Below are 25,965 nucleotides of genomic sequence, written 5' to 3'. Positions count from 1 at the left end.
GGAGCTCACGTATGTCTAAAAAAGTCTTGTATATCTTAATGATTTCTCAACAGCCCCTGATTGAAGCATGCCCAATTTAGCCGTGCCGTAAGTAACTTTTTATATTTCCTTGGGGAATCATTTCACTTATGAATCTTTTCTGAATCTGCAATCTCGATTAAAAGTTGGTTTTTTTTTTTTTTTTTTTGGTCTCCATCTCCTAGCGAAAGGGGTGGTAGCACCATCAATCCTCCCTCATTAGCCTGTCTAAGGCAGGAGAATTCTTGGGGGGGGGGGGTTGTGTGTATAACAAACAGCGAAGTCTGCCCTGTGGTAGCACCTGGGGGGTATGTGGCCTAAGAGGCAGCTGCAGGAGGGGCTCACAGAGGTGATGGGGGGCACTGCCGGTCTCCTGCCCAAATCACACACATACACGCCCCCCCCCCATTGTTTCACTGGGGAGGATTGTCCAGCCCATTCTGCCTTAAGGTTGTCTCTTCACCTGTAGCTTAGGAATTTGAGGAGGCAGAGAACCCTTCAAGGGCTCAGCTTGAGAGCACAGAGCTGGTTCAAATCCTGGCCCTGTTCCTGTACTGCTGCCTCAGCTTTGGTAAGTCCTCTCTTACAGCCTCCGTTTCCTTACTTGCAAAACGGGAATGTGATTACTAAACGGATAACCAAGCACAGCGCCTCCAGAAAGGCAGCCTTTCTTATTTCCCTTGGGGGACCCCAGCACCAGGAAGCAGGATGGGAACAGTGCTGAGGGTCCTATCCCAGTTCTGAACAGTATCTAGCTCTTCCTCAGCCCATTCATTATCTAGTCCTGGGGACACTCCTTGAGGTGGAGTTGGTGGGACTAGCATAATGACCTCCCTGGGGAGAATAAGGGTCTGGCGAGGCTGGGCCTTGCCCAGGGGCTGCCCCAGGAGGCCCACCCAGAGCTCCTGCCTCTCCTCCCTAAGAGGCAAAGGTCAGGGCTGCAGCAGGAAGGCTGGAGGGCAAACAATAGGGAGCAGCTCTGAACTTTGAGAAGGGCCTCCCCATGGACACCCTCCTTGACACCCCCCGCACCTCCCTCCGGATAGTCAGGGGAGGGACTTCCCCAGGTGCTGGGACCTCTGGTTCTGACCTCTCACCTCTGACTTCTGGCCCCAGGTAGGCGCTCTGAGAACCAGAGTCACGACTGAGGAGACCGGAGAGCAGTGGCTGTGGCTCTGGGAGTTAACGATTTACAAGGGGCCCCTTCCTGAGGCCTCCCTCCTCCCAGGCCCGGCAGGCAACCCGTGACTGCCCAGGCGGCTAGACACAGAACCAGTCCCGCCAGTTCAAAGAGGAGTTCGTCCCAGGCCCACCCCCAGGCACTTGCCTGAGCACCCCATTCTCGAGTCTGAAGGCGAAGGCAGAGTAGAAGTTGGTGGGTGGGGTCCTCTGGTCTGAGGCTAGGTCCTGTCTTCAAAAGTCCCAGTGTAAGGGGCATTTCTGACCCTGCTTTGCTCTCAGGGCCAGGTCTGTGAGCCCCACCCCTCCTCCTCTAGCAGGGCTTCCCCATACCACCCCACCCTAGCCCGCAGCTCTCGGGTAAAGCATTTTCAGGCCAGGCTGGCTTCTGGATGCCAAGGGCACCCCTTCCTTTGGGCTCCGTGTAGGGCCTCCAGGTTTAGGACTCTCCGCCTTCCCCCCTCCAACAAGGCCCCATTCAGTCACCTTCTGGCCCCTCCCTCTTCCTGATGGGGTGGGGAGGGTGCATGGAGCCATAGCTTTGGCCTCAGGGACCTCGCAGGCACACTCCCATAGTAGAGACAGTTGAACCATGAATGTGCCTAGAGAAGTCAAGGGCGACTCTCAGAGGCCTGATGTTCCCCAAACTGTCTCCACTCCCTTTCTTCCCTCCATACACAGGCGGAGTTCCCTGTGCCTGGCAGAGAATGGGCCTATGTCTGGTTGTCTGGCATGTGCATAGCATGTCTGCAAGTCTGTGACAAGGGAAAATACAGAGTGTGAGTGTGTGTGTTGGCCTGGTCTCTGCTCCCTATCAGCTTCACCCCAGAGTTACTTTGTTCTGTGACTGGAGTTCCCCCCGCCCCCCACAATGCCCCCCTCCCTTCTCGAATTTATACAGCTTAGGTCCCAGCTGGGGTCACCAAACTGACTTCTCAGGGATGAGTGGGCCTTGGCCCCCTAAGAGATAGACCTGGCTTTTCTGAAATTTCTTTTTAGTTTCACACCTCTCTTGTTCCTTCAAGGGTCATGGTGGCAGGACCTAAGGGCCAATAGTCACTACATGAGGGCTGAGACCCCAAAGGCCTGAGCCTGTGTCTCAGCAGTTAAGCCTCTTTCTTCCCCTGCCCATGTCTGCACCCCCAGTCCTGCCCTGGGATTTTGGTTGAGGTCACAATCCAGTGTGACCCCACTGAAGATTATCCTGTACCCTGCCCTGAGATAGGGCTCCAAATGCCCTTGCTCCCATCTTCTTTGATACAAGTGAGGGAAGCAGGGCCCAAAGAGGGATAGACATTAGAGCAGGCTTAGGATTGGCCATCTTTATTGGAGACCCTAATGCCTACACCCCTCCCTGTGCAGCCACTTCCTAGTCTTTGGGTGTTTAATCAAGGACCATCATTAGTTGATAAATGACAGTCCTGGAAAAGGCAGATCCCTCAGACAAGGCATGGATTTAAATCCAACTTTTGCTACTTTGTAACCTTAAGCAGGTGTCTTAGCCTGAGGATTAAATAAGCATATGCCCAGAAAGCAATTAGTGTGGGGCCACACACATAGAAGGTGCTCAGAACGATGTGGGCTACGATTGTTACTACTGGTACCAACTTAGTGCCAGGCTTTAAGTGCAGGGCAGATAGAAGATTCTCCTTTTCACTCAGAGCTCTCATGGGTGCTGGTAGTGAGGGGACAAGGAGACAAAGGAACAAATAAAAACTATGTGCAATGTGGTCACTGTGGCTGCAGGAGGGGACAGATGAGGGGCCCCAAAGCCAGGCCATAAACTACAGTTCTGCACATGCACTGCAAGAAGGCACCTGGTAAAGAGAGTAGGGACACTGAAAGACAGTCCATGATCTGCTTTCAAAAGGGTGTACCTCAGTGGGGCAGCTGGCTGGCTCAGTGGAAAGAGCATGCGACTCTTGATTGCCGGGTTGTGAGTTCAAGCCCCATGCTGGGTGTAGAGATTATAAAAATAAATAAATAAATAAATAAGAGATAAAAAATAAATAAATAATAGATGTGTACCTACATCTGCCAAAGGAGGGTACTTATTTTTGTGTGTGTGTGTGCTAGGGCTTGTGGTAGCCCTGTGAATACGGGGCCAAACTGAGGCTGGGAATGGAAGTCAAAGAAGCGGGAGGTGACACATGCTCTTAGTCTTCCATGAGGAGTTCCTGAGATATGCTTGATTAAGACCCTCCTGGCCTGGGGCGCCTGGGTGGCTCAGTTGGTTAAGCGACTGCCTTCGGCTCAGGTCATGATCCTGGAGATCCAGGATCGAGTCCCGCATTGGGCTCCCTGCTCAGCAGGGAGTCTGTTTCTCCCTCTGACCCTACCCACTCTCATGTGCTCTCTCTCTCTCTCATTCTCTCTCTCAAATAAATAAATAAAATCTTTAAAAAAAAAAAAAAAAAAAAAAAAGACCCTCCTGGCCGGAGGGAACAGTACATGCAGCCACAGAAACTTGAGTGGGACTTTTGGGGACTCTGAGGGGAACCACCAGCGTTGGGTGGTGTTGGTCAGCGGGGCTGATTAGGGAAGCCAAGCTGTGCCGGGGTTGGGGGTGAGGGGTGAGGGGTGGGGGGTAGGGGGGGTAGAGGCTTGGGCGGAACCTTATGGGTTCTGAGGATTCACTACAGGAAGCGATGCAGGTGAATCCCAGGGCAGATGTATGCAAGAAGCTTCACTAGGAGCAACTTTGGGGCCAGTCTCATGTACGTTTCCTCATCAGCTACTACTGCTGAGACTGAGGCAAGGATTAAATGAGCTAATGTACCTTAGCTGTTTAGCCTGATGCCCTGCTCAGGGTAGGGCTTCATAAACACCAGGTAGGGATATTATAACCAGGATCCAGGGGAGCAGTATCCAGGGTCCTGGACTGATAGGGAAGGGTACAGGGCTCCTCTCTCCCCTCAAGGTGCTGGAGACTTAAGAAATTTGATAGCTGAAGCTAAGCTGATTGGTTGAGTAACACTGTGAAACCTAAATATTCCTCTTTGGAGGCAATGAGAGAGAATAGTGAACCAGGGTAGCTTCAGTTCTTGTGGAAAGGGTCTGGGGTAGGGATGATATCCCCCAAGGCCAGAGAGCTCCCAGCAGTCCTTCCTGGGTGCCCCCACTTGTCTCATTTGTTATGGGGAGAGTTCTATGTGGATGGCTTGTGATGTTTCCTCTTCATGTTGTATTCTCCATACAGATGATTCTGCCCCTCTCCTTTCTGGTCCTACCTGGGTTGAATTGGTGAGGGTCTGACCGAGTCTCCCTGCAGTTCTTAAATTCCAGGAGAAGGGGAAGGCTCCAAGATCCAACCTCTAAACTGGGCCTGGCATATGCCAATACCCCTTGCCTGAGAAAGTCACCATCGGGATCATTTGGCTCATCTTCATTGCAGCCTGCAGCCCCTTGGCCTCTGCCCTCCTGACTTGGGAGGGTGGGGGGAGGGAGAGGGTTGCAGAGGTCTTTAAAAAAAGGGGGGGGGGATAATTAATAGTAATTCCCTTAGTTGGGGCTACTACCCACTCTCCCCCATGAATCCCAGCATGAAGCTTTTTTGGGGTGTGCAGAACCTGATTCTGCACTGACCCTCGACTGGAAGAGCCCTGCAGGGTTGAGTTTCATTTCTTTGCTCCTACTCCTCTGAGACCTGCTGCTAACTCCTGGGGAATAGGTCTCCCCTCACAGTCAGTGCTCAGCTTCCCCAGAAAGGTAGGTAGAGGTGGGCTAAGTACTTGGAGATCCTGGAGCATCCAGACAGGGGACCCTGCCTCCTTTTTCCTTATATGGTCATTGCCTAATACCGTACCTGACATTCAGAGTGCTTAAACTCTTTAAGCAGTTTAGGGGTGATAATCTGGAGGTGTTCAGTTGTCTTAAATCTGTGTTCCCATAGCAAGTACCTTGCTTTTTACTCACATGGTATGTTTGCTTGGGGTGGCTTTGAGGAAGGGTGCTGGAGAGAAGAGGGGAGAGGAGTGGAGAGGAGAAGAGAGGAGGGGTTAAACACCTTCCTTTGGTGCCATTCTTGGCACTTGGTTAAGGGTAGTAGGACACTTCTCAGCATTTGTGGAAGGGAGGTAGTGTCCATGATGCGTGGAGAGGGGTCTCTGCCTGTGGCTTGGGAGGCCAGGATGCGTAGAGAAGCAACACATTTCAGATGAACTCTGCCCTTGGACACCTCCCTAACTCCCCTATGCCTGGCTGGGTCAAGGTCCCAAGGCCAAATTTGGAATGCTTGGAGAATGGGCACCAGTGGCTGCTCCCGGAAGACCCAGGCCCCAAGGCCCTCTCCAGGCTTGGAGACAGGCTGGCCACATAGAGCAGGAGAGGAAGCAGTGAGGTAGGAGCTGGTTTCGGTTCTCCCACCAAGGCCGTGCCTGTGGCTGGAGGCACCCAGTAGAGGCAGTTAACTCCCTGTTATCTGGGCCGCAATCGATTTGGGGCTGTACATTTAACCCTAGGCAGACTTCCCCAACTGCCCTGCCCCTCCCCCATTAGGGTCTCCAGTCTTTTTTTTTTTCCTGCCTGGAGGAAACATAAACCCACCCTAGGAATTCCACAGATTCAGAGAAACTTCCCACTTTGGGATTATCTGCAGTTTGGGACTATATGAGCCCGGAGGGGGGTGGGGGGGGGGCTTGCTCTGTGGGTCCCTGAGGTGAAGAGAAGACATCTGCAGCTTGAGGATTAGCCCAAGCTGGGCAGATACAGGGGGCACTGAGTGAGGGCAAGGATATTCGGGCACAAATCTGTACCCACTGGGCTTTTGTTCTCTTTCAGCCAGTTTCTATTGAGTGCTGCTTTGTGCCAGGCGCTGTTTCAGGCTCTGAGTTTGTAGGCCACGGTCTCAGGGAACCACAATGTAGTTGCCTTAGCCCCAGGAGTCAGGGCTGGGGCTGGGGCTGGCGTAGGAGACAAATTGTCCTTTCTCAGGTCGGTTTTCTCATCTGTAAAATGGGGACAGGAATCTCCGCCCCTTGTCTCCCAGGGAACTAGAGCCCACTGAGTCCCAGAAAGCGCTAGGGGAAGGGTGGGGTCTTTGAACCCAGTGTCGCTCCAAGTGCCCTAGGCTAGGAGTTCCAGGCCCATCGCGCACCTGAGCTGAGGGGCGCGGCCAAACCCTCCCTACTGGTCCCTGTCGCTTCCGGCCCGCCGAAGAGAGGGGCCAGAGGGACGGCGGGTTTCCCCGTAAGGTAGGTTGCCAAGCCATGCAGCCCTCACAAAATAGGGAAGGTCCTCTTATTTTTTGTAAAGTTGCGGAGAAAAGAGATGAAGACGGGGCGCGCTGGGGGAGCTGAGCCTGGGCCGACCTCGTCAGAGCGCGGGGAGCTCGAGGCGCAGTGGCTGCGGCTCCGGCCTCAGAGCCTGCGGCGTCCAAGTGGCCAGAGCTGCGCTGGGAGGGAGGCGGAGGGAGGAGGGAGGGGAGCTGAGGTGGAGGGGGGGGAGGAGGGAGCGTCGAGTCCGGTCCGGGTTTTGCCGGCAGCCCCCGGGCAGCGTTCAGAGCTCCTGCCCGGGCGGGCGCGCGGCGGCGGCGGCGGCAGAGGCGGCGGAGCCTGAGCGGGGATGTAGAGGCGGCGGCACTGGCGGCAGCAGAGGCGGCGGCGGCGGCGGCGAGAGCAGGCGCCCGAGCCGAGCGAGTAGATCGGCCAAACCTTGCCCCCCGAAGCCGGGCCCCGCGTCCCAGCCCTGCCCAGCCCGCGCCCAGCCATGCGCGCCGCCTGCTGAGTCCGGACGCCTCACGCTGCGCCCTCCGCCCGCCGCGCCGCGCTTCGCTCGGGGGTGATTAGTTGCTTTTTGTTGTTTTTTAATTTGGGCCGCGGGGAGGGGGAGGAGGGGCAGGTGCTGCAGGCTCCCCCCCCTCCCCGCCTCGGGCCAGCCGCGGCGGCGTGACTCCGGCTCCGGACCCGGACACGGCGGGCGGCGCGGCTGGAGCGGAGCGCACCGCGGCGGCGGTGCCCAGAGCGGAGCGCAGCTCCCCGCCCCACCCCTCCCCCTCGGCCTCGCGGCGGCGGCGGCGGCCGTGGCGGCTTGGACGACTCTGAGAGCCGGTAGGTGTCGGGCCACGGCCCTCCCCCGACCCCCCCGGAGGCCGGCCCCCTCCCCTTCCCCGCCTACCTCCCTCTCCTCCCCCGGGGCCCGGTGCGCGGCCGGGGCCGGAGTTCGCTGCAAGTCGGCGGAAAGTTTGGCGGCGCGGGCTCCCCCGAAGTTCAGGTGCGGAGAGCCAGGGACGGGGAAGGAGGGGTCCGTGTTTGGGAGGGGCGGGGGGCGCCCGCAGCCTGAGCCACGGAGCCCTGGAGCCCGGGAGCCCTAGCGCCGGTGATCGCTCGGTGGCCGTTGCTATACCCAAGCCTCCCCAAGCCGCAGTCGGCTCGGTCGCAGATCACTGAGTACAGACAAAAAGAGGGGTTTTAGGGTCGGGGACTGCGGGTTGGGCGCCGTGCGTTGGGGCCGAGGCTCTCCCTGCGGGGTTCTGTCCGCTCCCCAAGTACCCGAGCTTGAGGGCTCTGGGGCGGCGGGAGCTCGGGTCCTCACCTCTCGGTGTTGGGCGGGCGCTCCGCCTGCGGGGGCGGCTGATTGGAGATCTGCGGCGCACACTCCCCCCGTCGGACCCCTCGCAGCCCTGTGTTTTGGGGGCTACGGTAACTGCTGCCCTGGACCACGCGTGGCTGAGTCTCCCCCCCCCCCCACTTGGAGGGGGCGGCGGCCACTTCTACATTTTCCCTCCGGTTCCTCGCCCCCGCTGCCCGCGGGGTGCCTGGCGGGCTGATCAAGTTTGACCTTTTTTTTTTTTTTTTTTCCGTCAAACTATCACCCCCCACCACCACCACCTCCGCTCCCCGCGGCCTCTCTTTGCCGTCCTCACTAGCCTTGGGGAGTCTTTCAGGCTGTCTCCCGAGCCCCGCGTGGCCAAGCAGCGTGCAAAGCCAGGGAGGGAGAATGGGGGTGTTCCTCTAGCTGCGGAGTGTGGGAGGCGGGTGTCCCAGGCGCCTGCCTCGCTGCACTGGCCCCAAATTTACCCATGAAGTTCGGCCCCAAGCCCCCCTCCCCTTTGCTTCCCTAGAGCGAGGGGCTGAACCGCCGCGAGAAGAATGTGTTAATTTTCTTGCTGGGGCAAGTTGTCCTCTCCCGGAATGGGCTGCTTTCCGGCGGGGAGCGCGGGGTGCGCCTGGCTTTGTTTATTTGTAGGATCGACAGAAAGTGAGTGACCCCAGTTTATAAATGGGGGGCTGCCCCCGGGACCTGTCAGAAAAGCTGAAGCGCCCAGTGAGGGAGCAAGATAGCTTTTTTTTTTTCCCCCGGCTCGTAAGGGGTGCGCGGAGTTGGGCTGGTGCCATAGGCTGCAAGGAGGCAGCAGCAGATTTGGGGGGTTCTGTAGGAACTCATCCGGAAAGACCCACACCTTCCTCCTTCAACTGAGACGGGGGGTCTGAAGGGCTGGCAGCCGCGCCCTACTTTGCCCCCTGGATCCTGGGTGGTCTTCGAGTCGCATCTTCGCGTTGGGGGAGAGCTGAACCGGGATCCGGCGAGCCAGCCTCCTGACCTCCGCCTTTCCCCGAGCGGCGGGCGCTGTTCGGAGTCCTCGGTTTTGTGGTGGGCCCCCCCCCACCCCCCGCGCTTGCTCAGGAAGCGCTGGGGAGGGGGGCTTGTGTGATCGTTCGGCCCTCGCCCCCGCCGGAGCCGCCCCGGGCGGCTGGCAAACAGAGTCCCTTTCAAGTTTTCCGCTGGGGCCGCCTGGCGGGGGCTGCGTGCGCGGTCGCTGCGGACTTGTTTGGAGCGCTATTTGAACGCCCGGCGCCACCTCAGCTGCCCCGGCCCGCGGGGGCGGGGGTGTCCTTCCGTGCAACTAAGAGCATTTAAATTAGAGGTTTTTACGGGTCGTGCTGGCCTAAGCTTGACGTGAGCCCCCCCTCCCGAAAGACCCCGTATCCTGGGTCCCAACTGCCGCAGGAAACCTAGGAACTGGTACCCCAAATCTTTTCCCAAACCCCTTTTTGAGAGCGATGAGGGGGAGACTGAGGTCGGTGCTACCTACTACTGCGTAGTGTTGATTTAGCAGTTTCCCTGGATGAGACTCAAGCAAGAGCTGGTGGGGGGGGCGGGGGGTAGTGGCCCGCTCTGCAGCTGTCACCCCCCTCCCAGAACGGAAATCGTTCTCTCCTTGGAGAGGAGGGAGAGGGGGTGATTTTTGTCCTGGGAAGGAGTGGGAACAGCTGAGGAAAGGTTGGCCTCTGAGTTCTCAGTCAGCCCTGGGGAGCTTGGTAGAAGCACCCCCACCTCGTCTTGGTATGAGCTGGGGCTCTCCCAGGGAAGCGCCTAGCCAGCCTTGTGGCTCCCTTTCCCAAGCCGCCTCCCTTTCCGAGGTGGGGGCAGAGGTTCCTCTGCAGAAGACAGACCCTTGGTTGACTGGCTGTCCGTTGGCGCCTTATTTATGTGTGTATTTGGGCCCCGCTGTTTTCCCGGCTCAGCAGGTGACCCTGGCCTGGGCCTCCTATCTCTCCCCCGACAGAGCCTGTTGACTTACCCGTGGGCCAGCGGCCTCGTCTTTATCACGTGAGGCCTGGAATGTCCACCCGGCTGGGCTGGGCCGGGTGGGGGAAGGGAGAAGGAGGGGAGGATTCTGCATCCAGGGCCCAGGCCAGTCCAGGCCTCTGTTCCATGGGCTCCCACTGTGAGCCCCCACTCTTGATCCCTCTTTCAGCTTTTTGCCTGCCTTCTACCCATTTGGCAAGTATGAAACTGAGGCTTATAGGAGTGTGGCAAGCAGGGTTGTATCTGGATAAAGAACCAAGTCTCTGGGAATTAAATACCTCCACCTTCTTTAGAGCCCCACCTAGTTATTTATGGGAGAGTGGAAGGGAATGGGGGTCTCTCTGGGGGGTAGGGGTGTGGGCTGGGCTGAGGTCAGCTGACTTTCTAGGATGCAGAATAGGGTGGAGGAATGAGGGGGTGTACCGATGAGCCAGGCCCAGGCCTGCTGTCTGGTGGGGTGACCATTAAGGCAGAACTAACTCCCCAGTCATGGTGCTCTGGAGCATGGCCTTATTGACCAAGGATGGGGCAGGGCTCACTTATTGTTGTTACTGTTATCATTACTGTCTATTTTTTATATGTAAATAACTTAGTCATTCACTGCCCCAGTGTGTATTTTTTGAGCACCTACTGTGTGTCAAGCCCCACCTTTCTGGGGCTGCTGAAATGAATCACTTACTCGGCCCTGCTCTGGAGGCCGGCCCAGGGTAGAAGCTCCTCCCTCTTTCCCCACCCCCTGGGTTCTGAATTGGGGCTTCCCCCCCTTTATTCTGGTGCTCTCCCTCCCTGATCCCCACCACCTGGTGCTGTCCTAGCCTGTGTATGTGTGCCTGTGTGTGTGAAGTGTCCTTGATTAAGTGTATTAATAGTTAAACTCTCACTCATAGCTGGAACTCACCAGACCACAAAAAGCCTCCCCAGTTACTCACGCGCTACTGCCCAACAAGAATATCCCACTCAAGTTTTTTTTTTTTCTTTCTCTTACTTTCCCCTTCATTCCCCCCAACTCTGAGCCCACCTCCCAGGCTACAGGCAACGAGAAAGGGCTGGCCCCCTCAAAGACCCAGGAATCCCCCAACCAGTCCACCTGCCCCCTAAAACCCAAGGCAGTGCTAGATGAGGTTGTGTGAGTCTAGTCTGTTGGTCTGGGATTTGGGAAGCTAGGTGGTATGTGTGCTTATGACTCAGGGCATGTCCTATCTGTGAATCTGTGTGTTGAATGTGTGTCTGTCTGTCTGTCTGTCTTGCGGGGTGGGAGTCTCCGCCTATGTATATTTGTGCATCAGGGCATGTGTATCCGTGGGTCTCAGAGTTGTGTGGGTCTGCATTGCATCTGTACTTGTGTGTTTGTGAATCCGAGTATCTGTCTGAAAGTTGGATTTACCCTTGTGAATCTGGGAATGTGCATATTCTGAGTTGCATGTGCTTAGAATTTTGGAGTGTGTACTCGTGATTTGTGTATATCTGTGTGATTTGTATATTCTTGTAAATCTGGGAGAGTCTGACTCCCTGAGTAGTGTGTCTGAATTGGGAAAGTGGTGTGTGAATCTGGGAGTGGGCATATCTGAGCTGTGCGGGCTGTGAGTGGTCTGTGTCTTTCTTTCGTGGCTGGTGTCTGTGTTCCTTTCTCTTTCTCTATCTGTCTGCCTGGCTGTCTTTCTGAGTCTCTCCCTCTCTGGTTGAGGCCCTGAGTGTGTGTGTGTAGCATTGAACCTCTCCCACCCCGTCCTTCCCCTCCTCTGCCCTCCCTGGCAGTAACTGGGCAGCCTCCCCGTCTGCCTGCCTGCTGGGAGTTTTGGAAGCTGTGGAGGGAGACAGGCTGGGGCCGGGGTGACAGCGCGTATCCACGGCGATGGCAGCCTGTGATTATGGGAATAAAAGGATTTTAAGGTCATGGGTGTATTTTTTTTGTTCTGTTTTGTCCCCAACCCCCCCCCCCCGCCCGCTTTGGTGGAACCGGTGGCAGCAAAGGGCCAGAGCTGTGTGTCTGCAGGTTGGGAGTCTGTCCCCATACAAGTGAACGTGGGTATGTGGTGCTTTTCCGGGAGCGTGAACACGTGTGTACATGCATGAGCAGACCCTGTGAGAGTGTATGTTCTTGGTGTGTCTATCTGCCTTCTCCCCCTGTGAGAGTCCACAGGGCTGCCCCCTGGGGGGAGAATTCCCAGGAAAACTTCTTGCTTCTGGGTGTGACATGGAGCTGGAAGCCTACAGTCCTCTATGTCCTGAAGAGCCGTCTGGCCCCAGTCCTTGCCTACCCGACCTTCCCTCCACAGTAGGGTGTCTTTTGCCAGAGACTGGCTAGGCCCAGTCACCTGGGCCAGGCCACATCTTGGGGTGTCAGTGCCCCTGGACCCGCTCCAGCCCCTGTAATTGCATTCTGCTGCCTAATCCCCCGCCAGCTCAATTAGATCGCAAATTCTTCTTCATTTCCTGCCTCTGATGCTGGCCTCCCTCTGGGCTCGCGGGGCCTGGGAGAGAGGGAGGGGATCCTGCCCCCTTTCCGCCAGCACTGGGGGCTCTTACAGGGGTGTGATTAGTTGCTGGCACACTGGCCCTGGGGTGCAGGTTGGAACCCTTGGGGGCCAACAGGACGGGCTTCCAGTGGCCCTCTTTGGATGAGCCTCAGTATCCCCATGCTGGGGGAGGGGCTTGCGTTATCTGGTACCTGGGCTCTAGGTAGACCAGGCAGATCGCTCTATGCCAGGCCCCTAGGTAGTGCCCTCAGCCCGGGTTCCCACGGTCTCCGCTCATGTTCTGTTTCCAGAGCAGTTGCTGGTCACCCCCTACCTAGCCCAGCAGTTATAACCTTGTTTTCAACCTTTTAATGGTGTGTGTTCTGGGGGTCAGTAGGACCACTGAGCTCTTCTCTACTGGGTCCTCTTAACTCCCTCCCTTGACCTCACCCAGACAAGTGTGTTTGAGCCCCGGCTCTGGAGACAGACGTGGCTCCAAATTCTGGCCATGCCACTGTCTAGCTGGATATATGACCTTCGGCTGAGTTGTCTCACTGATCCTCAGTTTCCTTGTCCCTGAAATGGGATAATAAGAGTGCCTGCCTCCCAAAGCCGTTTTCAGGTGGACACAGGGACGGTTGCTTAGTGCCCAGCGCCAGCAGCTAACCCACAGCATGCAATAAAAGTTGGCTTCTTTGGTGACGAGGACTTCACATCCCCCAGTGAAAAGGAAGAAAATAATATGTGCCTCACCCTTAGCATTTCTGTCTCCGTTCCGCTCACTACCAGGTGTGTGATCTTGGGCACATCACTCTGCGTCTCTGGGTTTCTCTTCCCCATCTGTAGAATGGGACTGATAAGAGGCCTGACCTCACAGGACACAGGGGAGGGTTATCCACGTGCAGATGCTTGGCCCCAGGGGCCCGCCCTAGCAGGTTTTCAACATATTGCTTGCCCTCTTTTTCCTTTCCTCACACCAAGCCTAGGGTGGTATGGGGCTGGCAAAGACACAGGCTCAGGGACAAGGGGACTGGCCAAGGTCATGAGGCTGGTAATGGGGCCTGGGTGGGGTGGGAGGGCGAGGGGATGACCTGCTGGCTTGCTCTCTCGCTTACTCGCTGGCTCAGCTGAGCTGTGAGGCATGGACTTCCCTCCCCGCTGGTCTCTGTGGAAAGTGGTGGCTTGGCTGATTTTTTTCTGTAAAGGGGAAGCTGGATGTCTACCCCTCCTTCCCCAGGAGGCACCCGTGCCAGTGGCTGTGCTGACAGGCCTCCTGGCCTTCTTGCTAGGGTAGCTGGCAGCTCTGGAAGGCCGACTGCACACGGACCAGCCAGAGGGAAGAGGGAACCGCAAAGGTCCCCTGCCATCCCTAATCCCCACGGCCCCTCCCACCCTCAGCCTGTTCCTTTTGGATGGAAAGACAGAAAGGAGCCCCAGCAGGAGAGTTGGGGAGACTGGCTCTGCTGGAGGGGGTGGGGAGGGATGGGGTGGGGGTGGGGGTGGGGAGTGAGGCGCCCTCTGCTTCTGGGTCCCGGTAGCTCCCTGGCTAGTCTCCTTATTTCTGTGACCTCTGTCACTCACTGGCCTAGGCTCTTTAATATTTCATGGCCCATGGAGCCAGCCCCCTGCCCTAGCCCCCTTTGTCTGTCTGCCGCCCCCCCCTTGGGGCATCCCTGTCGCTGAATTGCTGAATTACTGACCCCAAGAGGCTGCCTCTGCCTTCCCCCAACCGGCCCTAACACCTCTGTCCCTCCTGACCTGCCTCCCCCACACCTCTCCTGGTCACACCTTCCATCTCTCCTACACACCGTCTCCCCTTTTCTGACATCTCTGACCATCTCCCTGCCCTTTTCCTCCATTTTCCTCTTTTGTTGGCCGCCTCCTTCTCAGCGGAACAGAAACCGTGGCAACTGGTCTGTCTGCCTGCTCCCCTGTCCACCCCTTCCTGCCCCCTCCCCCTGGCTGCGCTGGGCGTGAGAGCTGGTTTTATTTATTTTTCTGTTTGTTTGGGAAGAGGGCAGTGGCAGTTCTGGGCCCTGGCAGAGCAGCGGGCAGGCGGGCCGTGCTGGCCTCCCAGGAATGTGGCCGGGACGCCCCGCGCTATATTTACTCCCCTCCAGCTGCCGGCCCCAGCAGGGCAGAGCCAGGCCTGCCCGGTGACCCTGGGGGAGCCCTGTACCCAGCCTCCCCCGTGCAGCAGACCCCACGTAGCCCTGGAGCCCCGCCCCCCCCGTGACCTCTCCCGGCCTGCAGGCAGGGACACCCGCATGCCGTGCCAGTGCAGGCCTAAGTGTGGACGCTCGGGCCTGATCCCCGTGGGGCAGCACCTGGCAGCCCCACGCCCCCACCCAGGGGCCCAGCCCAGGCCTGTAGTCTGGTGGCCAGAACTATGCAAAGCATCTTTCCGGGGCTCTCCCCGCCGGGCCCGGTCCCTGCTCTTGCCGCAGTCCCCTCAGCTCTGTGCTCAGCTCTGCTGGCCGGGGGGTAGGGGTGGGGGGGCTGGGGCAGCCTTGAGCAGCTGTGCTCCCCGCATGGAACTTGCCGCCTGCTGGACCTCGCAGGTTCCTCACACGGACGTAGGCGTGCAGCACCCATGAGCACGTGCTGGAGCCTGCCTTCCTTAGAGCAGGGCCATGCCTCCTGTCATTGGTTCCCTCATCCATCAGATGCTTGGAGGGTTTTGTGAGCCCGCTCCTTGCCAGGCTTGCGATGGGACGTGGCAGTGACTGCTTCCTGTACCCCCAGTGCCTGGCACCAGCTGAGTGTTTGAAGAGCTTTAGCTGCTGCGCTAATCAATTGCTGTCCTCCAATTATTACTATAATAATAATAATATGTTGTCGTAATGGTGATGGCCACGGCTAACATCCTAAACCCTGACTGGGGCAGGCACTATGTTCGTGGCTTTCGAGCCTTCGCTTCCTTTAAATCCCCACAGTAGCCCCGTGGCTGGATGCTCTTAGTGTCCCCATATACAGATGAGGAAACTGAGGCCAGAGAGTTCGTGACTCGCCCCAGGACTTGCCATGTGGGATTGGGTCCTGGTAGAGCCCTTGACTGGCTGTGAGCACCGTGAGCACAGCCGCGGTTGGTCTGCTTGGGTAGGGCACCTTCCACGCTGCCGGGCACACAGCGGGCCCTCCCCTGAGTTTGCTGACTAGAAGCCTTGCTCTCTCCTTCTTGAGGCCCCTCATTTCCCTGGGGAGGGGCCTGGCATGTGGTGGGGGGTGATTGGCCAGTTGGATGAATGAAAGAATGAACGAACGAACGAATGGCCTGGGAATGAGCGCTCTCAGGAGACAGTGGGGTAGGAGATGTGCTCGTGCTGGTGATCCCACTGGTATGTGGAGATGCGCTGTGCCTGCCGAGGGTTCCCATAAGTGAGGTGGGGGCGGGGCTGAGAGATGCGGCCAGAGACCAACAGGCTGCTGGGGCCTAGCCCTTGAGCACGTCATGTCATCTCCCAGGACCTCAGTTTTTCCATCTGTCAGATGGGCTCGAGAGCCTTTGTCCTGGCTGGCTGTCAGCTGGCTTGGCCTGGGATTGGCCTGGGAGCCTGAGAGGTGAGGGACCGTGGTGGGAAAGAGGAAGCAGTGGGTGGTGAAGACAGGAAGATGAAGCGTGGAGCTTGGCTTGGAACCTGAGAAGCAGGGAGACCAGCCCCGACCTGACACCCGTCCTCCCTCCGAGCTGCAGGGTGGAGGTGCAGGTTCACAAACCCCTAGCTACCCCTGCTCTCGTTCTGGCAAGGGCTGGGCTTCCTGACATGTGCAGCGTCAGTGGGTGTGTGTGCCACGAGGGGGTGGCCTGCCCTCCGGGACTAGACCAGCTCTGTCTCCAGGCCCAGAGGCTCCCCCCAACCTCATTTCCAGTTCCTGTTGACCCTGATGGGAGAGACCCAGGCCCTCTCCTGCCTGACCCACCTTCTCCAAAGCTAGATGGGGAATCGGTTAGCTGGGCCCATAGCTCCAGGTGAGAGTGGGCTTGGCCCCCTTTCTTCCTGGGAGTGAGTGTTAAGATCTTGGTGGCCTAGAATTTTTAGTCACAGGAATTTACAATCAGAATGCTTGGAGCAGAGGGATTCTTTTCAGGATTCTTGTCGTGTTGGGATTCTAGAATCACAGAACCATGAGTTTTACTGCAAAGGAAGCGTGAATGGTCATGTTTCAATCTTGTTTGACGCTAGGGGACATTGAGGATCTGAGAGGAGGGGCTTCCCTGTGGTGCCCTCAAGTGACATGAGTATATATACCTGAGACAGAAACCCAGTTCTGCCTCTGGTCTGCCCTGCTTTGGAGATTTGGCTGGCGTGGGGAGTGGGCTGTGCGGGCCCAGTCAGGGAGCAAGGGGATGCGGCTGGCCCGTAGGCACAGGAGGGGTCCTCACGGCGGTGCCCACCCACCCGCTGCCCACCGCCTGCTGCCCACGCTTCCCGAGGCACCAGTGTGAGGAGGAAATGCCGGCTGTTGCTTCCAGCGACAGCCGGCAGGGCCGGGCGGCTTCCCAGCTCCCCCTCTGATTCATGGCCGCCTGCAGCTCCCCCCTCCCCTGGGGGCCTCAGCAGCCCCATCTGTGCAATGGGGACAGGAGGCTCTACCCCAGAGTCTAGCGTCACAAAGACAGTATATTGGGGGTTCTTTTCAGGACCACCATGAAGCTTTGAGAATGTTGGGAAGCTTTGGGAATGTTGGCATTTGGACCCAAAGCACTGAGCAGTTCTGCATGGGGTTACCCTAATGCCTCCAGGAGTCTGGGGGTGCTGAATGGGTTCCTGGGGCAGAAAAGTGTGGTGGTGGTAAAAGGAAGAGCACTGGATGGGAGGCCTAGGTCACCGGGCTCTCTCTTGACCTCAGTATACCCATCTGCAACATGGAGGGTGGTATTACATGAGGTCCCATTCAGTGTCAGCTCTGCCTGGGTAGGTGTCCGGTGGTGGAGATACTAGGGAGGCCGGGGCAAGTAGCAGAGCCGTGGGGCAGGGAGGGGGCCTCTTTGGCTGCAGACACGGGGTAGGAGTGTAATTTGGCTGCAGGGGTGGCTCTGGGAGAAGGAATGAGGTAGGGGGGAGATAAGGAGCCTGCCAGCAAGGCAGTGTCCAGCGGAAAATCCCAGCCATTCTCAGGAAGTGTTTCCTCCACTGGTCTCCTGGGAGGGAGGCGAGGCAAAGCCGGAAGGAGGGTAGTTGGGGGCAAACAAAGTCCCCCAGCCAGTCCAAGTGGAGATGGCCCAGGCCTGGCAGCTGGGCGGGTGTGCCCCTCGCACTGCGGGAGGGCTGGAACGCACCCCCCACCATGCTCTAAGGCTGGGCCTGTGGTGGGAGGCCAGGACTGCCAGGAGGGGCCGGGCCATAGTCCAGATTTCAAAGCCTTCCCCAGGGGCCTTGTGGTGCCCTCCGCCCTGTCCTGAGCTGCCGCCGCGGGGGTGGCAGATGCTGTTTCATCGGCTGAGGCGAGTGGGAGGCCTCCGGAAGGTCCTCCTGGGAGGTTCCGGGGGGCAGTGGGGGTGTCGGCAGCTGCCGCCCAGCCAGAGCTGGCTCACAGTGGCCTCCCAGGTCCCTCAGTGCCCCAGGCTTGGGGGCCGGGGGTGGTGCTTTGGAATTGAGACTGGTCCTCCCTGCCTTTGCTCCCCTCCCCCCCTACGCCCCCTCCCCCCCACTGCCCACCAAGCTTCTTGGCTCTGGCCCCCTCCCATCCCTGGCTGCGTCTGCAGAGCCCCCCGGGGAAGGCAGGGGAGGAGGCGCAGCGGGCTCAGAACAGCGGGTGCCCGTGCAGCCAAGTATTTGCGCGAGCTGTCAGAGACAGACAGGCATGTGGGGAATTTGGTGCGTGTGGGGCTGGGGGAAGCAGCCGGGTGGGCAGGCAGGCAGGAGGGAGGGAAGGTGGGGCCGTCTCCCCCGCCTGTTGAACCCTGCGGAGACCACCATTCTCCCCAGCCCCAAGCAGAAGGTACATCTGGCACTGTCTTCCTGCCTGTACCGGGTACAGCGAGACCGGGACCCTGGCTGGGGTCTGATAGGGTGCTGACGCCGGGGAAGGGGCTGCCATGCTGAGGACCGGAGCCCGGGAGAGGCTGTCTGGTGGAGTGTGGAGCCAGGCAGGAATCCGGGTTGTGCCCGACTGTGGCCTCCAGGAAATAGCAGCTGTCATGCTCCCGTGTGTCCCCCCCACCCCCACCCCCCAAGCCTGGCACAACTTGTTTCCTGGCCAGGGTCCGGCTGGGGCAGATTGGAGGAGCCTGGGATTGCCCAGTGTGGGCAAGGAACAGGCTGGGTGGAGGGGGCCGTGTTCATAAGCCTACAGGTACTTGGGGTGCTGGGGAGGGGCCCCCCGAGCCATTCTTTTGCTGAAGCAGGTTGGAGTCACTTGGAGGAGGGGACCTTGCCCCTTATTTCCCTGGACAGAGACCCCCAATTTAGTCACCTCTGTGGTCTGCTCTCCGCAGCAGGACCAGTTAGGCGTGTTAGGGCCTAGAGCTGAGGAACGCCTGAGGTTTCGGATCTGAGAGCCCAGAGAGGGGGATACACTGGCCTAAGATCACACCTTCTCCCTGCCCTCATGTGGGTGGGGCCAGTGGGAAGAGGTGAACTTTGGGGGTTTGCTGGGGTTGGGGGGACTATATTTAGTCAGCCCTGCAGAGCCAGGGGGCCCCTGGGAGCAGCTGTTAGTCGGGGGGGCAGACAGAGGCCTGAAGCTGCATTTAGTCTGGACAGAAATATCCTCCCCCCACCCACCCACCCACTGGCTGGGCGGCCAGGCTGCGGGCTTGTCCCCTGAGGGGCAGCTTGCCTGGGCCTGGCGGCCGGCGGGACAGGCAAGATGACCCGATAGGCTTTTCCTAGCTCAGGTTTCGATGAAACAGGAACCGGAGCCGCAGCCTGGGCTGTGGGGGCCAGGGCAGCCGGAGCCGTGCGGGCCGGGGCCGCCTCCTCCTGCTCCCCGCCTTCTCCCCGTGTTGCAGCCTCCCATTCTCCAAGGCCTGGGGAAGCAGCAGGTTATTTATCAAGCCAGCCTCCCTGCCGAGTCTGCCTGCGCCTCCCCCTACCTTACCCCCCCCCCCCCCCCCCCCCCGCCTTGCGCTGGCGGCCATGAGCCCAGCAGAGCAGGGTGAGCTGGGCGGGCAGGCGGCAGGATGAGCTCAGGAGACGTGAGTCACCCCATCCCTAGCAGCCCCACGAGGCCCTGCGGCCTGGCAGGCAGAGTGCACTCACGCACTCCCCACACGGCACACCCCGGGGCACACGCTTGGGACAGACACGTTCACCCGGCGCACGTAGTCCCCCACAGCCCGGCACACGCAGCTGACACCCACACGGCGCGGCCCGGTCGCATCAGCTGTGGACACCCCGGAAGCGCGCACGCACGCCGGCACGCACGGAGGCAAATGGCCCCACAGAGTCGGGGTGGGCGTGCCGCCCTGCCGGGAGGACCCCAGACCCCGCTCTGGCAAAGCAGCTGTAGGGCTGCTCCATCCTCAGGCCGCGGCCGCTCGCTTCCGTGGGATTGGGCCGGAGGCCCCGACGCCACAGCGCCTGGTGTGTGCGCGCACACGTGTGCACGCGCACACACACGACGCAGTTGGGGCTCCACTTACCCACATCCCCCCTTTAGGGTCACACAAAAGAGGCCTGATCCTTGGCCATGTAGAGTCAGCTGGGTTCTGTCGGGCGGGTGCGGGAAGGGAGCTGTTCTTTCCGCCATTCCCCGGGCCGGCTTGGCCTTCTTTGGGGCGGAGGCCCAAGTGTCAGGCTTGGAAGTGATAAACCCACCCTGCTCTCCAGGATGGGGAACTCTGACCTGGGCAGAGCGGGTTGGGGTAGGTGGGGGAGAGGTGCAGAGGAGCCAGGGAGAGGAGAGGCCTGGCAAAGAAAAGCCGTGGAGAATCAATTTTCTGGGGAGTGCCAAGTGGCCAGCTGCTGCCCCCAGTAAGGGGGCCGGTTCCTGGGGAGATTGGGGGGTGCTGGAAATTGGGGAAGGGCCCCCCTTGACCTACTGGGCTGTGCCCCAGGAGCCTGCCTGCTCACCCTGGCACCTGCTTTCCTCAGTTCCCTTGGCTCCCCCATCTCTCATTATCTCCCCCACCTTGCAGCCAGTACCCTGAGACTTAGAATTCAGACATATTTCCTGGTTCTTAGTCTACTGGCCTGCAAAATGGGTATAGAGCTGACCTGAATACAAGGAGGGGCTGAGCTGCTGGGTTGGAAGGATGCCCTCAGGGGGCCTGTAGGCTTCTGCGCAGTGGGTCTGGGGCTTGCCTTCCCTGGACTGGGCAGAGCTGGGGGCATACCTCTTTTTCATACACTGAAAAAAACACCAGTTTTCAGGTGAGAGAATTGAGTCTGATGGGTCTGACCTCATGGCCATGAAGGGCTTTAGACAGCCACCCAGCACCCAGACTACAGATCATTCTGGATCTACAGGATTGAGAGAGCCCAGGGAGGGAGGTTCAAGGGGCAGGTGGCTGTTAAGGACTCAGGCCCAGGCTGGCTCCCCCCCTCCTGGCCACACATATCTCCCTCATAAAGGCCTAGACAATGGTCAGGGAGGGGAGAGGGGCCCAGGCATGCTGAAGTAAACAAACAGCAATGGTCAGTCAGGAGGACTGGATGTCCCCTGAGCCTTGGACTCTGGAGTTGGACAGGCCTAGGCTCCAAACTTGACTTGATCACTGCCTACTTTGCAGTCACGGGCTGCTCTGACCTCACTTTTGCCACCTATAAAATGGGTATGAGCCTTATCTCTGTGTCTCAAAGCTGCAGGACCTGAAGTAGGTGGTGGGGTGTGGTTCTCACCGTGTCACACACGTGGATCTCCAGGTGAGTCCGGACCTCCTCCCGACCTGACTGCTCCACCAAAGCTGGCATTTTGCTGGGAGTGGGACCCCACAATACTGACTCCTTAATTAGACTGTCTTGGATTTAGTCTTCTTTAGGGCTGTTCTCAGATGGGAATGCTCAGGTGGGGGACTGAAGAGGCTGACCCTGGGGTCGCAGAGAGGGGGGAGCATGGGAATGGGTTGGATCCAGGGAGAGGAATGTGGAGTCCTTGGGTGTCTGGACATTCCTGGGGGCTTTATGATATGGGAGGAAACAGAGCCAACCGTAGATCCCAGGCATTCTCAGTTCCCCAACCCCTCAGTACATGGCAAGACCACAAGTTAGACTCAGCAGGGACTTCCAGGTGCCACATGGGTTCTTTGCAGTGTGGTGAGGGACTTGGCACACACCTGTGTGAAGGGGCAGTTGGGACCATTGGAGATGGAAGGAGTGCTGACATAGAGCGGGCTGTGCTAGGGCCTGGGATGTGGAAGGAAAGGTTGGCAGGATGTATATAGGTGGGTTCTTCCTGTGGCCAGAAAAGGCATGCAAGCCTGGACAGTGGAGTGCTGCCCTCCTCGCAGACTTTAGACCTCTACCAGCCACTCCTCTTCCTATGTTCCTGCAGGTAAGGGGACGGGGGAGGAGTGCTCTCCGCGGGGCTGGGGAAACCGAAGCACAGGGATTGGCTCAGACTCAAAGGCAGACAGTGACAGAACTGGGGCCACAACCTTGGTTACTTGGCACCCCTGGCTTGAAGTGTCCTTGCCACTCTTTTGCTGGCTTATGATGGCGGTAAAAATAATAACGGCCATCATTTGTTGAGCACCTTCTGTGTGCTGCCCTGCATTGAGAACTTGTGTCCTCTCCAGGACCCTGACGAGGGTGGGGCTGTCATCGTCTGCATTTCACAGGCCAAGGAATGGCCTTAGCAACGTCAAGCAAATTCTCTGAGGTCACCTAGGCTGGGGGCTACAGAGGAACCCTGATTCCAAAGCCCACTTGGACCCTTTTGTGACCCAAACCTGTGCCTGGGGGCAGGGGCGGCAGGTCCTACCCATCCTCTATAATCACATGATGAGTAATGTTCCTAGTTGGGCCAGCCTCCTCCCCACCTATGCCCAGCCTCTGGCTGTCCTGGGGACCTCTGCTGTCTCAGGGCACTCCCCAGGTTTGGACCCAAGGCCCTTGGGACTGCTGACTCCTTAGGCCTGGGAAGGGTGAGCCTGATGCATTGGGAGTGCGGTAGGGGGCCAGGGGATGCACCAGGGAGCAGATTGATACCCCTTAGGGTTTGGGGGATCTCCTTGCAGATAAGTTCTGGGAAACTTAATTACTAGGCTTGTGGGAGCCACTTGGGGGCCTGGTCAGGGTCTAATACCTCCCCCATCCCCCAACCTCCCATCTTCCTGGGGACTCCTTTCCCCTCTAGGGAGCCCTGCACAGGGTAGTTGAGAAAGTGTCCTTGAGCTGGAGATATCTTCTATATACAGGGGCAGCCCCGGCAGTGACCCCAGCTCCCCCTCCCCCCGGCGGTGTGCCAGTTAGCCAGAGAGCACCAGGCACAGTGTGGCGCTAGGTCGGGGCTCACTAGAGGTCACTGAGTCAGGTTTGTGTTCTCTCGAATGGAGGGGCAGACTCTGGGTTTAGGGTCCTGGGCTGTGTAGTAAGTCACTTCCCCTTTCCGGTCTGTTTCTGCATTTGTGAAATGACTGAGAGTCTGCCATGCACGATCTCTGGGGGAGGGGTAAGTTATTCAGACACACACCCACATGCCTTCGCCTGGCGTTCCCAGGTCCCCCCTGCACAAGGCTCCTGCAGCCCTCACACTGGCCAGGGGATCCAGGGGGAGCAGGGCAGCCTCTAGAGTTGGGCCAGCCTGGATTTTTTAGTCTCCCCTCCACCATCCACACTTACTGCCCCACTCCGCTCTGAGAATCAGTGTCCTCATCTGTGAGATGGGTGGACCATGGTGCTTACCTCTTTGGGCTCCTGTGGGGATAAAACAAGATCGTGTAGACAGAGCACTTGGCACAGACTCCGCTGATGGTGGTGACAGTGGAACCCCCACATACACCCTGAGCTGTCCTCTTGGTACCTCGGTCCTCGGGGATTCTGGGAAGGAGACAGCGCCAGTCTGCTGGCTCAGCCGGCTTGGCCACTGACCTTCAGAGCACCCAGGCTGTCAAGGCCGCCTGCCTGCCGGGCGGGCAGGGAGGGGCGCCAGCCAGTTCCTCGCCTGGTGCTCCCCGCCCCTGCTCCCACTCTGCTCTCCCTCTCTGCGCCTGTGTGTGAGCTAATTAATCTCAGCCCCTTTGGGAAATTAGAACGCTGCAGCCGCGGCCTTCTCAGCCTCGCAGTGCCTGTGCTGCTGCCGGGCCCTGCCAAGACCCACCGTGGTTTGGGGGCACGGGGTGGGGGATGGGGGCAGCAGGATGAGCTGGGCAGGCATGAGTCTCCCTGAGCCCCCCCCACCTTCTGACTGGGGGGTGGGGTCGGGTGGGCTCTGACTTCTCAGCTCTCTCCCCTTCCAGACGGCATTCATAAGGACATCAGGCAATTGCTTTGCTGGGGTGAAACCCAACCCCCAGCACCTCCCTGCCCTGGTCCTGGGGCTGGTGTGGTCATCCCTCACCCCACATCCGATCTCATTGCGGGGTCCTCTTGCCTGCCCAGTGCGGCCTGATGGAGATAGATGTAATTATGGAATTTTGCTTGGGAAATTAATTTGAAAAAGTTAATTAATTGGTGGTTCCGGAGGTGGCAGGCTCCACGCCCAGCCAGTCCTAATGACGTCAGTGCTGACCCGCCTGAGACGCCGCTTCCTGGGCAGACTGGGGGGGGGGGACCCCAGTGACCTGGTTGGGCGGTCGCGGTGGACCAGGCAGAGGCACAGCGAGGACGAAGAGGCGGACTGGTACCCTGCCTCAGAGTAGGCACCTGGAAAGTGTTTGTTGGCTGGGCCAGCGAGATGCACTTGGGCATCCTGAGAACTCAGCCCCTTGTTAGCATGTTCAACAAGCCATTGGCAGGCTTCTGTATACCAACTCCGGTGGCTCAAGTGCCCGCAGCCAGCGCAGACAGCTGAATGGTGTGTCCACTTCTTACAAATCCCTTTTTTCGAAACCTCTAAACTTCTACCCAAAGGGTTCAAGGGACAGTATAGGTCCATTGTGCAGATAAAGCAACTGAGGCCCAGAGAGGATATGACTTGCCCACCTCTTCAGCTCTGTCCTCCAGCAGGGTGCTGTAGGGGGTGTATAAAGCTTAGGCTTCTTCCCAGGGGAGGAACGCTCCCACAGGCAGCCCCGTCCCAGGTGTGGGTGATAGGGGCCTTAAAGTGGACTCTGTTCCCAAAGGAGAGGGCCAGAGAACGTGGCCAGCCCCCCAGCCCTGGCGCCCCTGGTACCATTGTGCCTCCTCCCCCAGCCCTACCGTCAGACATTTGTGTTGCCCTGTGCGTCCAGCTGGCTGAGCCAGGGCTCCCCTGGCACATAGGGACCCCATTGCTAGGACCTCCCGGCAGGGCCCCTGACCACAAGAGTCTGACCAAGTTCTAGCGTCTGGAGGAGTGTGGGCTCTGCACAGGCTTTATCCAGACTGAGGAAGGGTCAGGACTGGGGCAAGAGGTGGCCATCTATAAAACAGGGAAAATGGAAGCCCTATGGATCCCCATAGGACACGTCAGGGATACTGACCTGCGGGAGGCCAGCAAGGGGAGGAACATGGGCTTTCAAGAGGTTTGGACCTGGGTTCCTTCAAGCTGTGCGGCGTTAGGCAGGTACCTTAGCTTTTCTGAGACGTTTTCCTCATCTGGGAAATGGGGATGATCACATAAGCCACTCAGAGGGCTGTGGTGAGGCACAAGGAGGTATCATCACTTGAAGTGTCTGGCCTTGGTACCAGGCTGAGTGGGAGAGCGGGGAGCCAATGGGACGGGGCTGGCGCGGGACGGGGCTGGCGCCAGGGCCTGAGAAGGCCAGCAGGTTTTTGGAGGGGAGTCTGGTGCATGTAGAGTTGGGGCAGAGGAGCTAGAGGACTTGAGAGGAGGTGATACTTGTGAGGCCCCCAAAAGCCAACAGCTAGCGGCCCAGAGCCCTGGGGCCCTCTAGGGGGAGTCATTCCGTACAGCATTCACTCCCAGATTGGTCTAGCACATTCCCTCAGGACGTCCCCAGGGTCCCAGTGGGCCCTGCAGTTAATTGTGTAAGCGTCACCTCTGATAGTTTTTCAGAATAAAAGTGACCATCATAGGGCAGGATGAGCTGGGCACTCTGCATCGCACATCACTCCGATGTGGTCTGTAGTTCTGAATTTCTTCAAGGCCTGACTCTAGGCTTGGGTTTAAGCAGGCCACACCCATTCCCGGAGCCTCCCGTGTAAGCTGGGTATAGGGTCAGAAGGAAGAAGCTTTTTCTGCCCACCTCACCTCCAAGAAGCTCTGTGGTACTGCCCTCCAGCACATTAGGCCATAGGCTGAGTGCTCAGGGCCCTGTCCAGGCTGTTAAACCCTTCTGCGTGTGTGTCTGTCCATTTGTCCCCTAGACTGGGAGCTCCCTGAGGGGGGGGGGGTCCATGGCATCTCTGTGTCTCCCATGCCCAGCACAGTTAGCCCTCGACGGGGCTCATAGGGCTCCTGTGTTCCTATTTTACAGATAGACTAGTTAAGGCCCTGTGAGGACATCGCTTAGCCAAGACCAACACAGCCTTTGAGGGGCAGAGGTAATCTGGCCCAGGGGGGTGGGGGGCTGCTGGTGCATCCCGGGGTCTTCCTGCAGGCCTCAGCACCTTCCCCGACTTCACGGGGGCCTGCAGCTCCAGATCCACCTGGCAGGCAGCGTTCCCACTCTCCAGCCTTGAGCCCTGCGCTCCTGAGAGCGGGGAGTGAGGAGTTCTGGCATCACAGTGTCAGAGGGCAGACCTTAATTTCTCCCAGCCTCAGTTTCTCCATCTGTAAAATGGGGGGTCTTGGT

At 58.6% G+C, this 25,965-nt stretch overlaps 1 protein-coding gene across 7 annotated transcripts in view; it reads left to right on the top strand.

The window, feature by feature from the left end:
* Positions 1–6,690: 6,690 nt before the first annotated feature.
* CXXC5 (CXXC finger protein 5) overlaps positions 6,691–25,965 on the top strand; it is a 34,879-nt gene continuing 15,604 nt past the window's right edge. For 3 of the 7 annotated variants that reach the window (XM_036088862.2, XM_078067441.1, XM_036088863.2), the window contains exon 1: positions 6,691–7,244. The gene's annotated coding sequence lies outside the window, so the exon portion shown is untranslated. Of the gene's footprint in view, positions 7,245–7,283; positions 7,408–25,965 lie in introns of those variants that run through there. The other 4 variants (XM_078067443.1, XM_078067442.1, XM_036088865.2 and 1 more) reach the window with 3 other exon arrangements.

Source organism: Halichoerus grypus, chromosome 2 (genome assembly GCF_964656455.1).
Source record: "Halichoerus grypus chromosome 2, mHalGry1.hap1.1, whole genome shotgun sequence".
In the NCBI taxonomy this organism is placed as follows: Eukaryota; Metazoa; Chordata; class Mammalia; order Carnivora; family Phocidae; genus Halichoerus; species Halichoerus grypus.
This window is presented reverse-complemented; position numbering and strand designations above follow the sequence as displayed.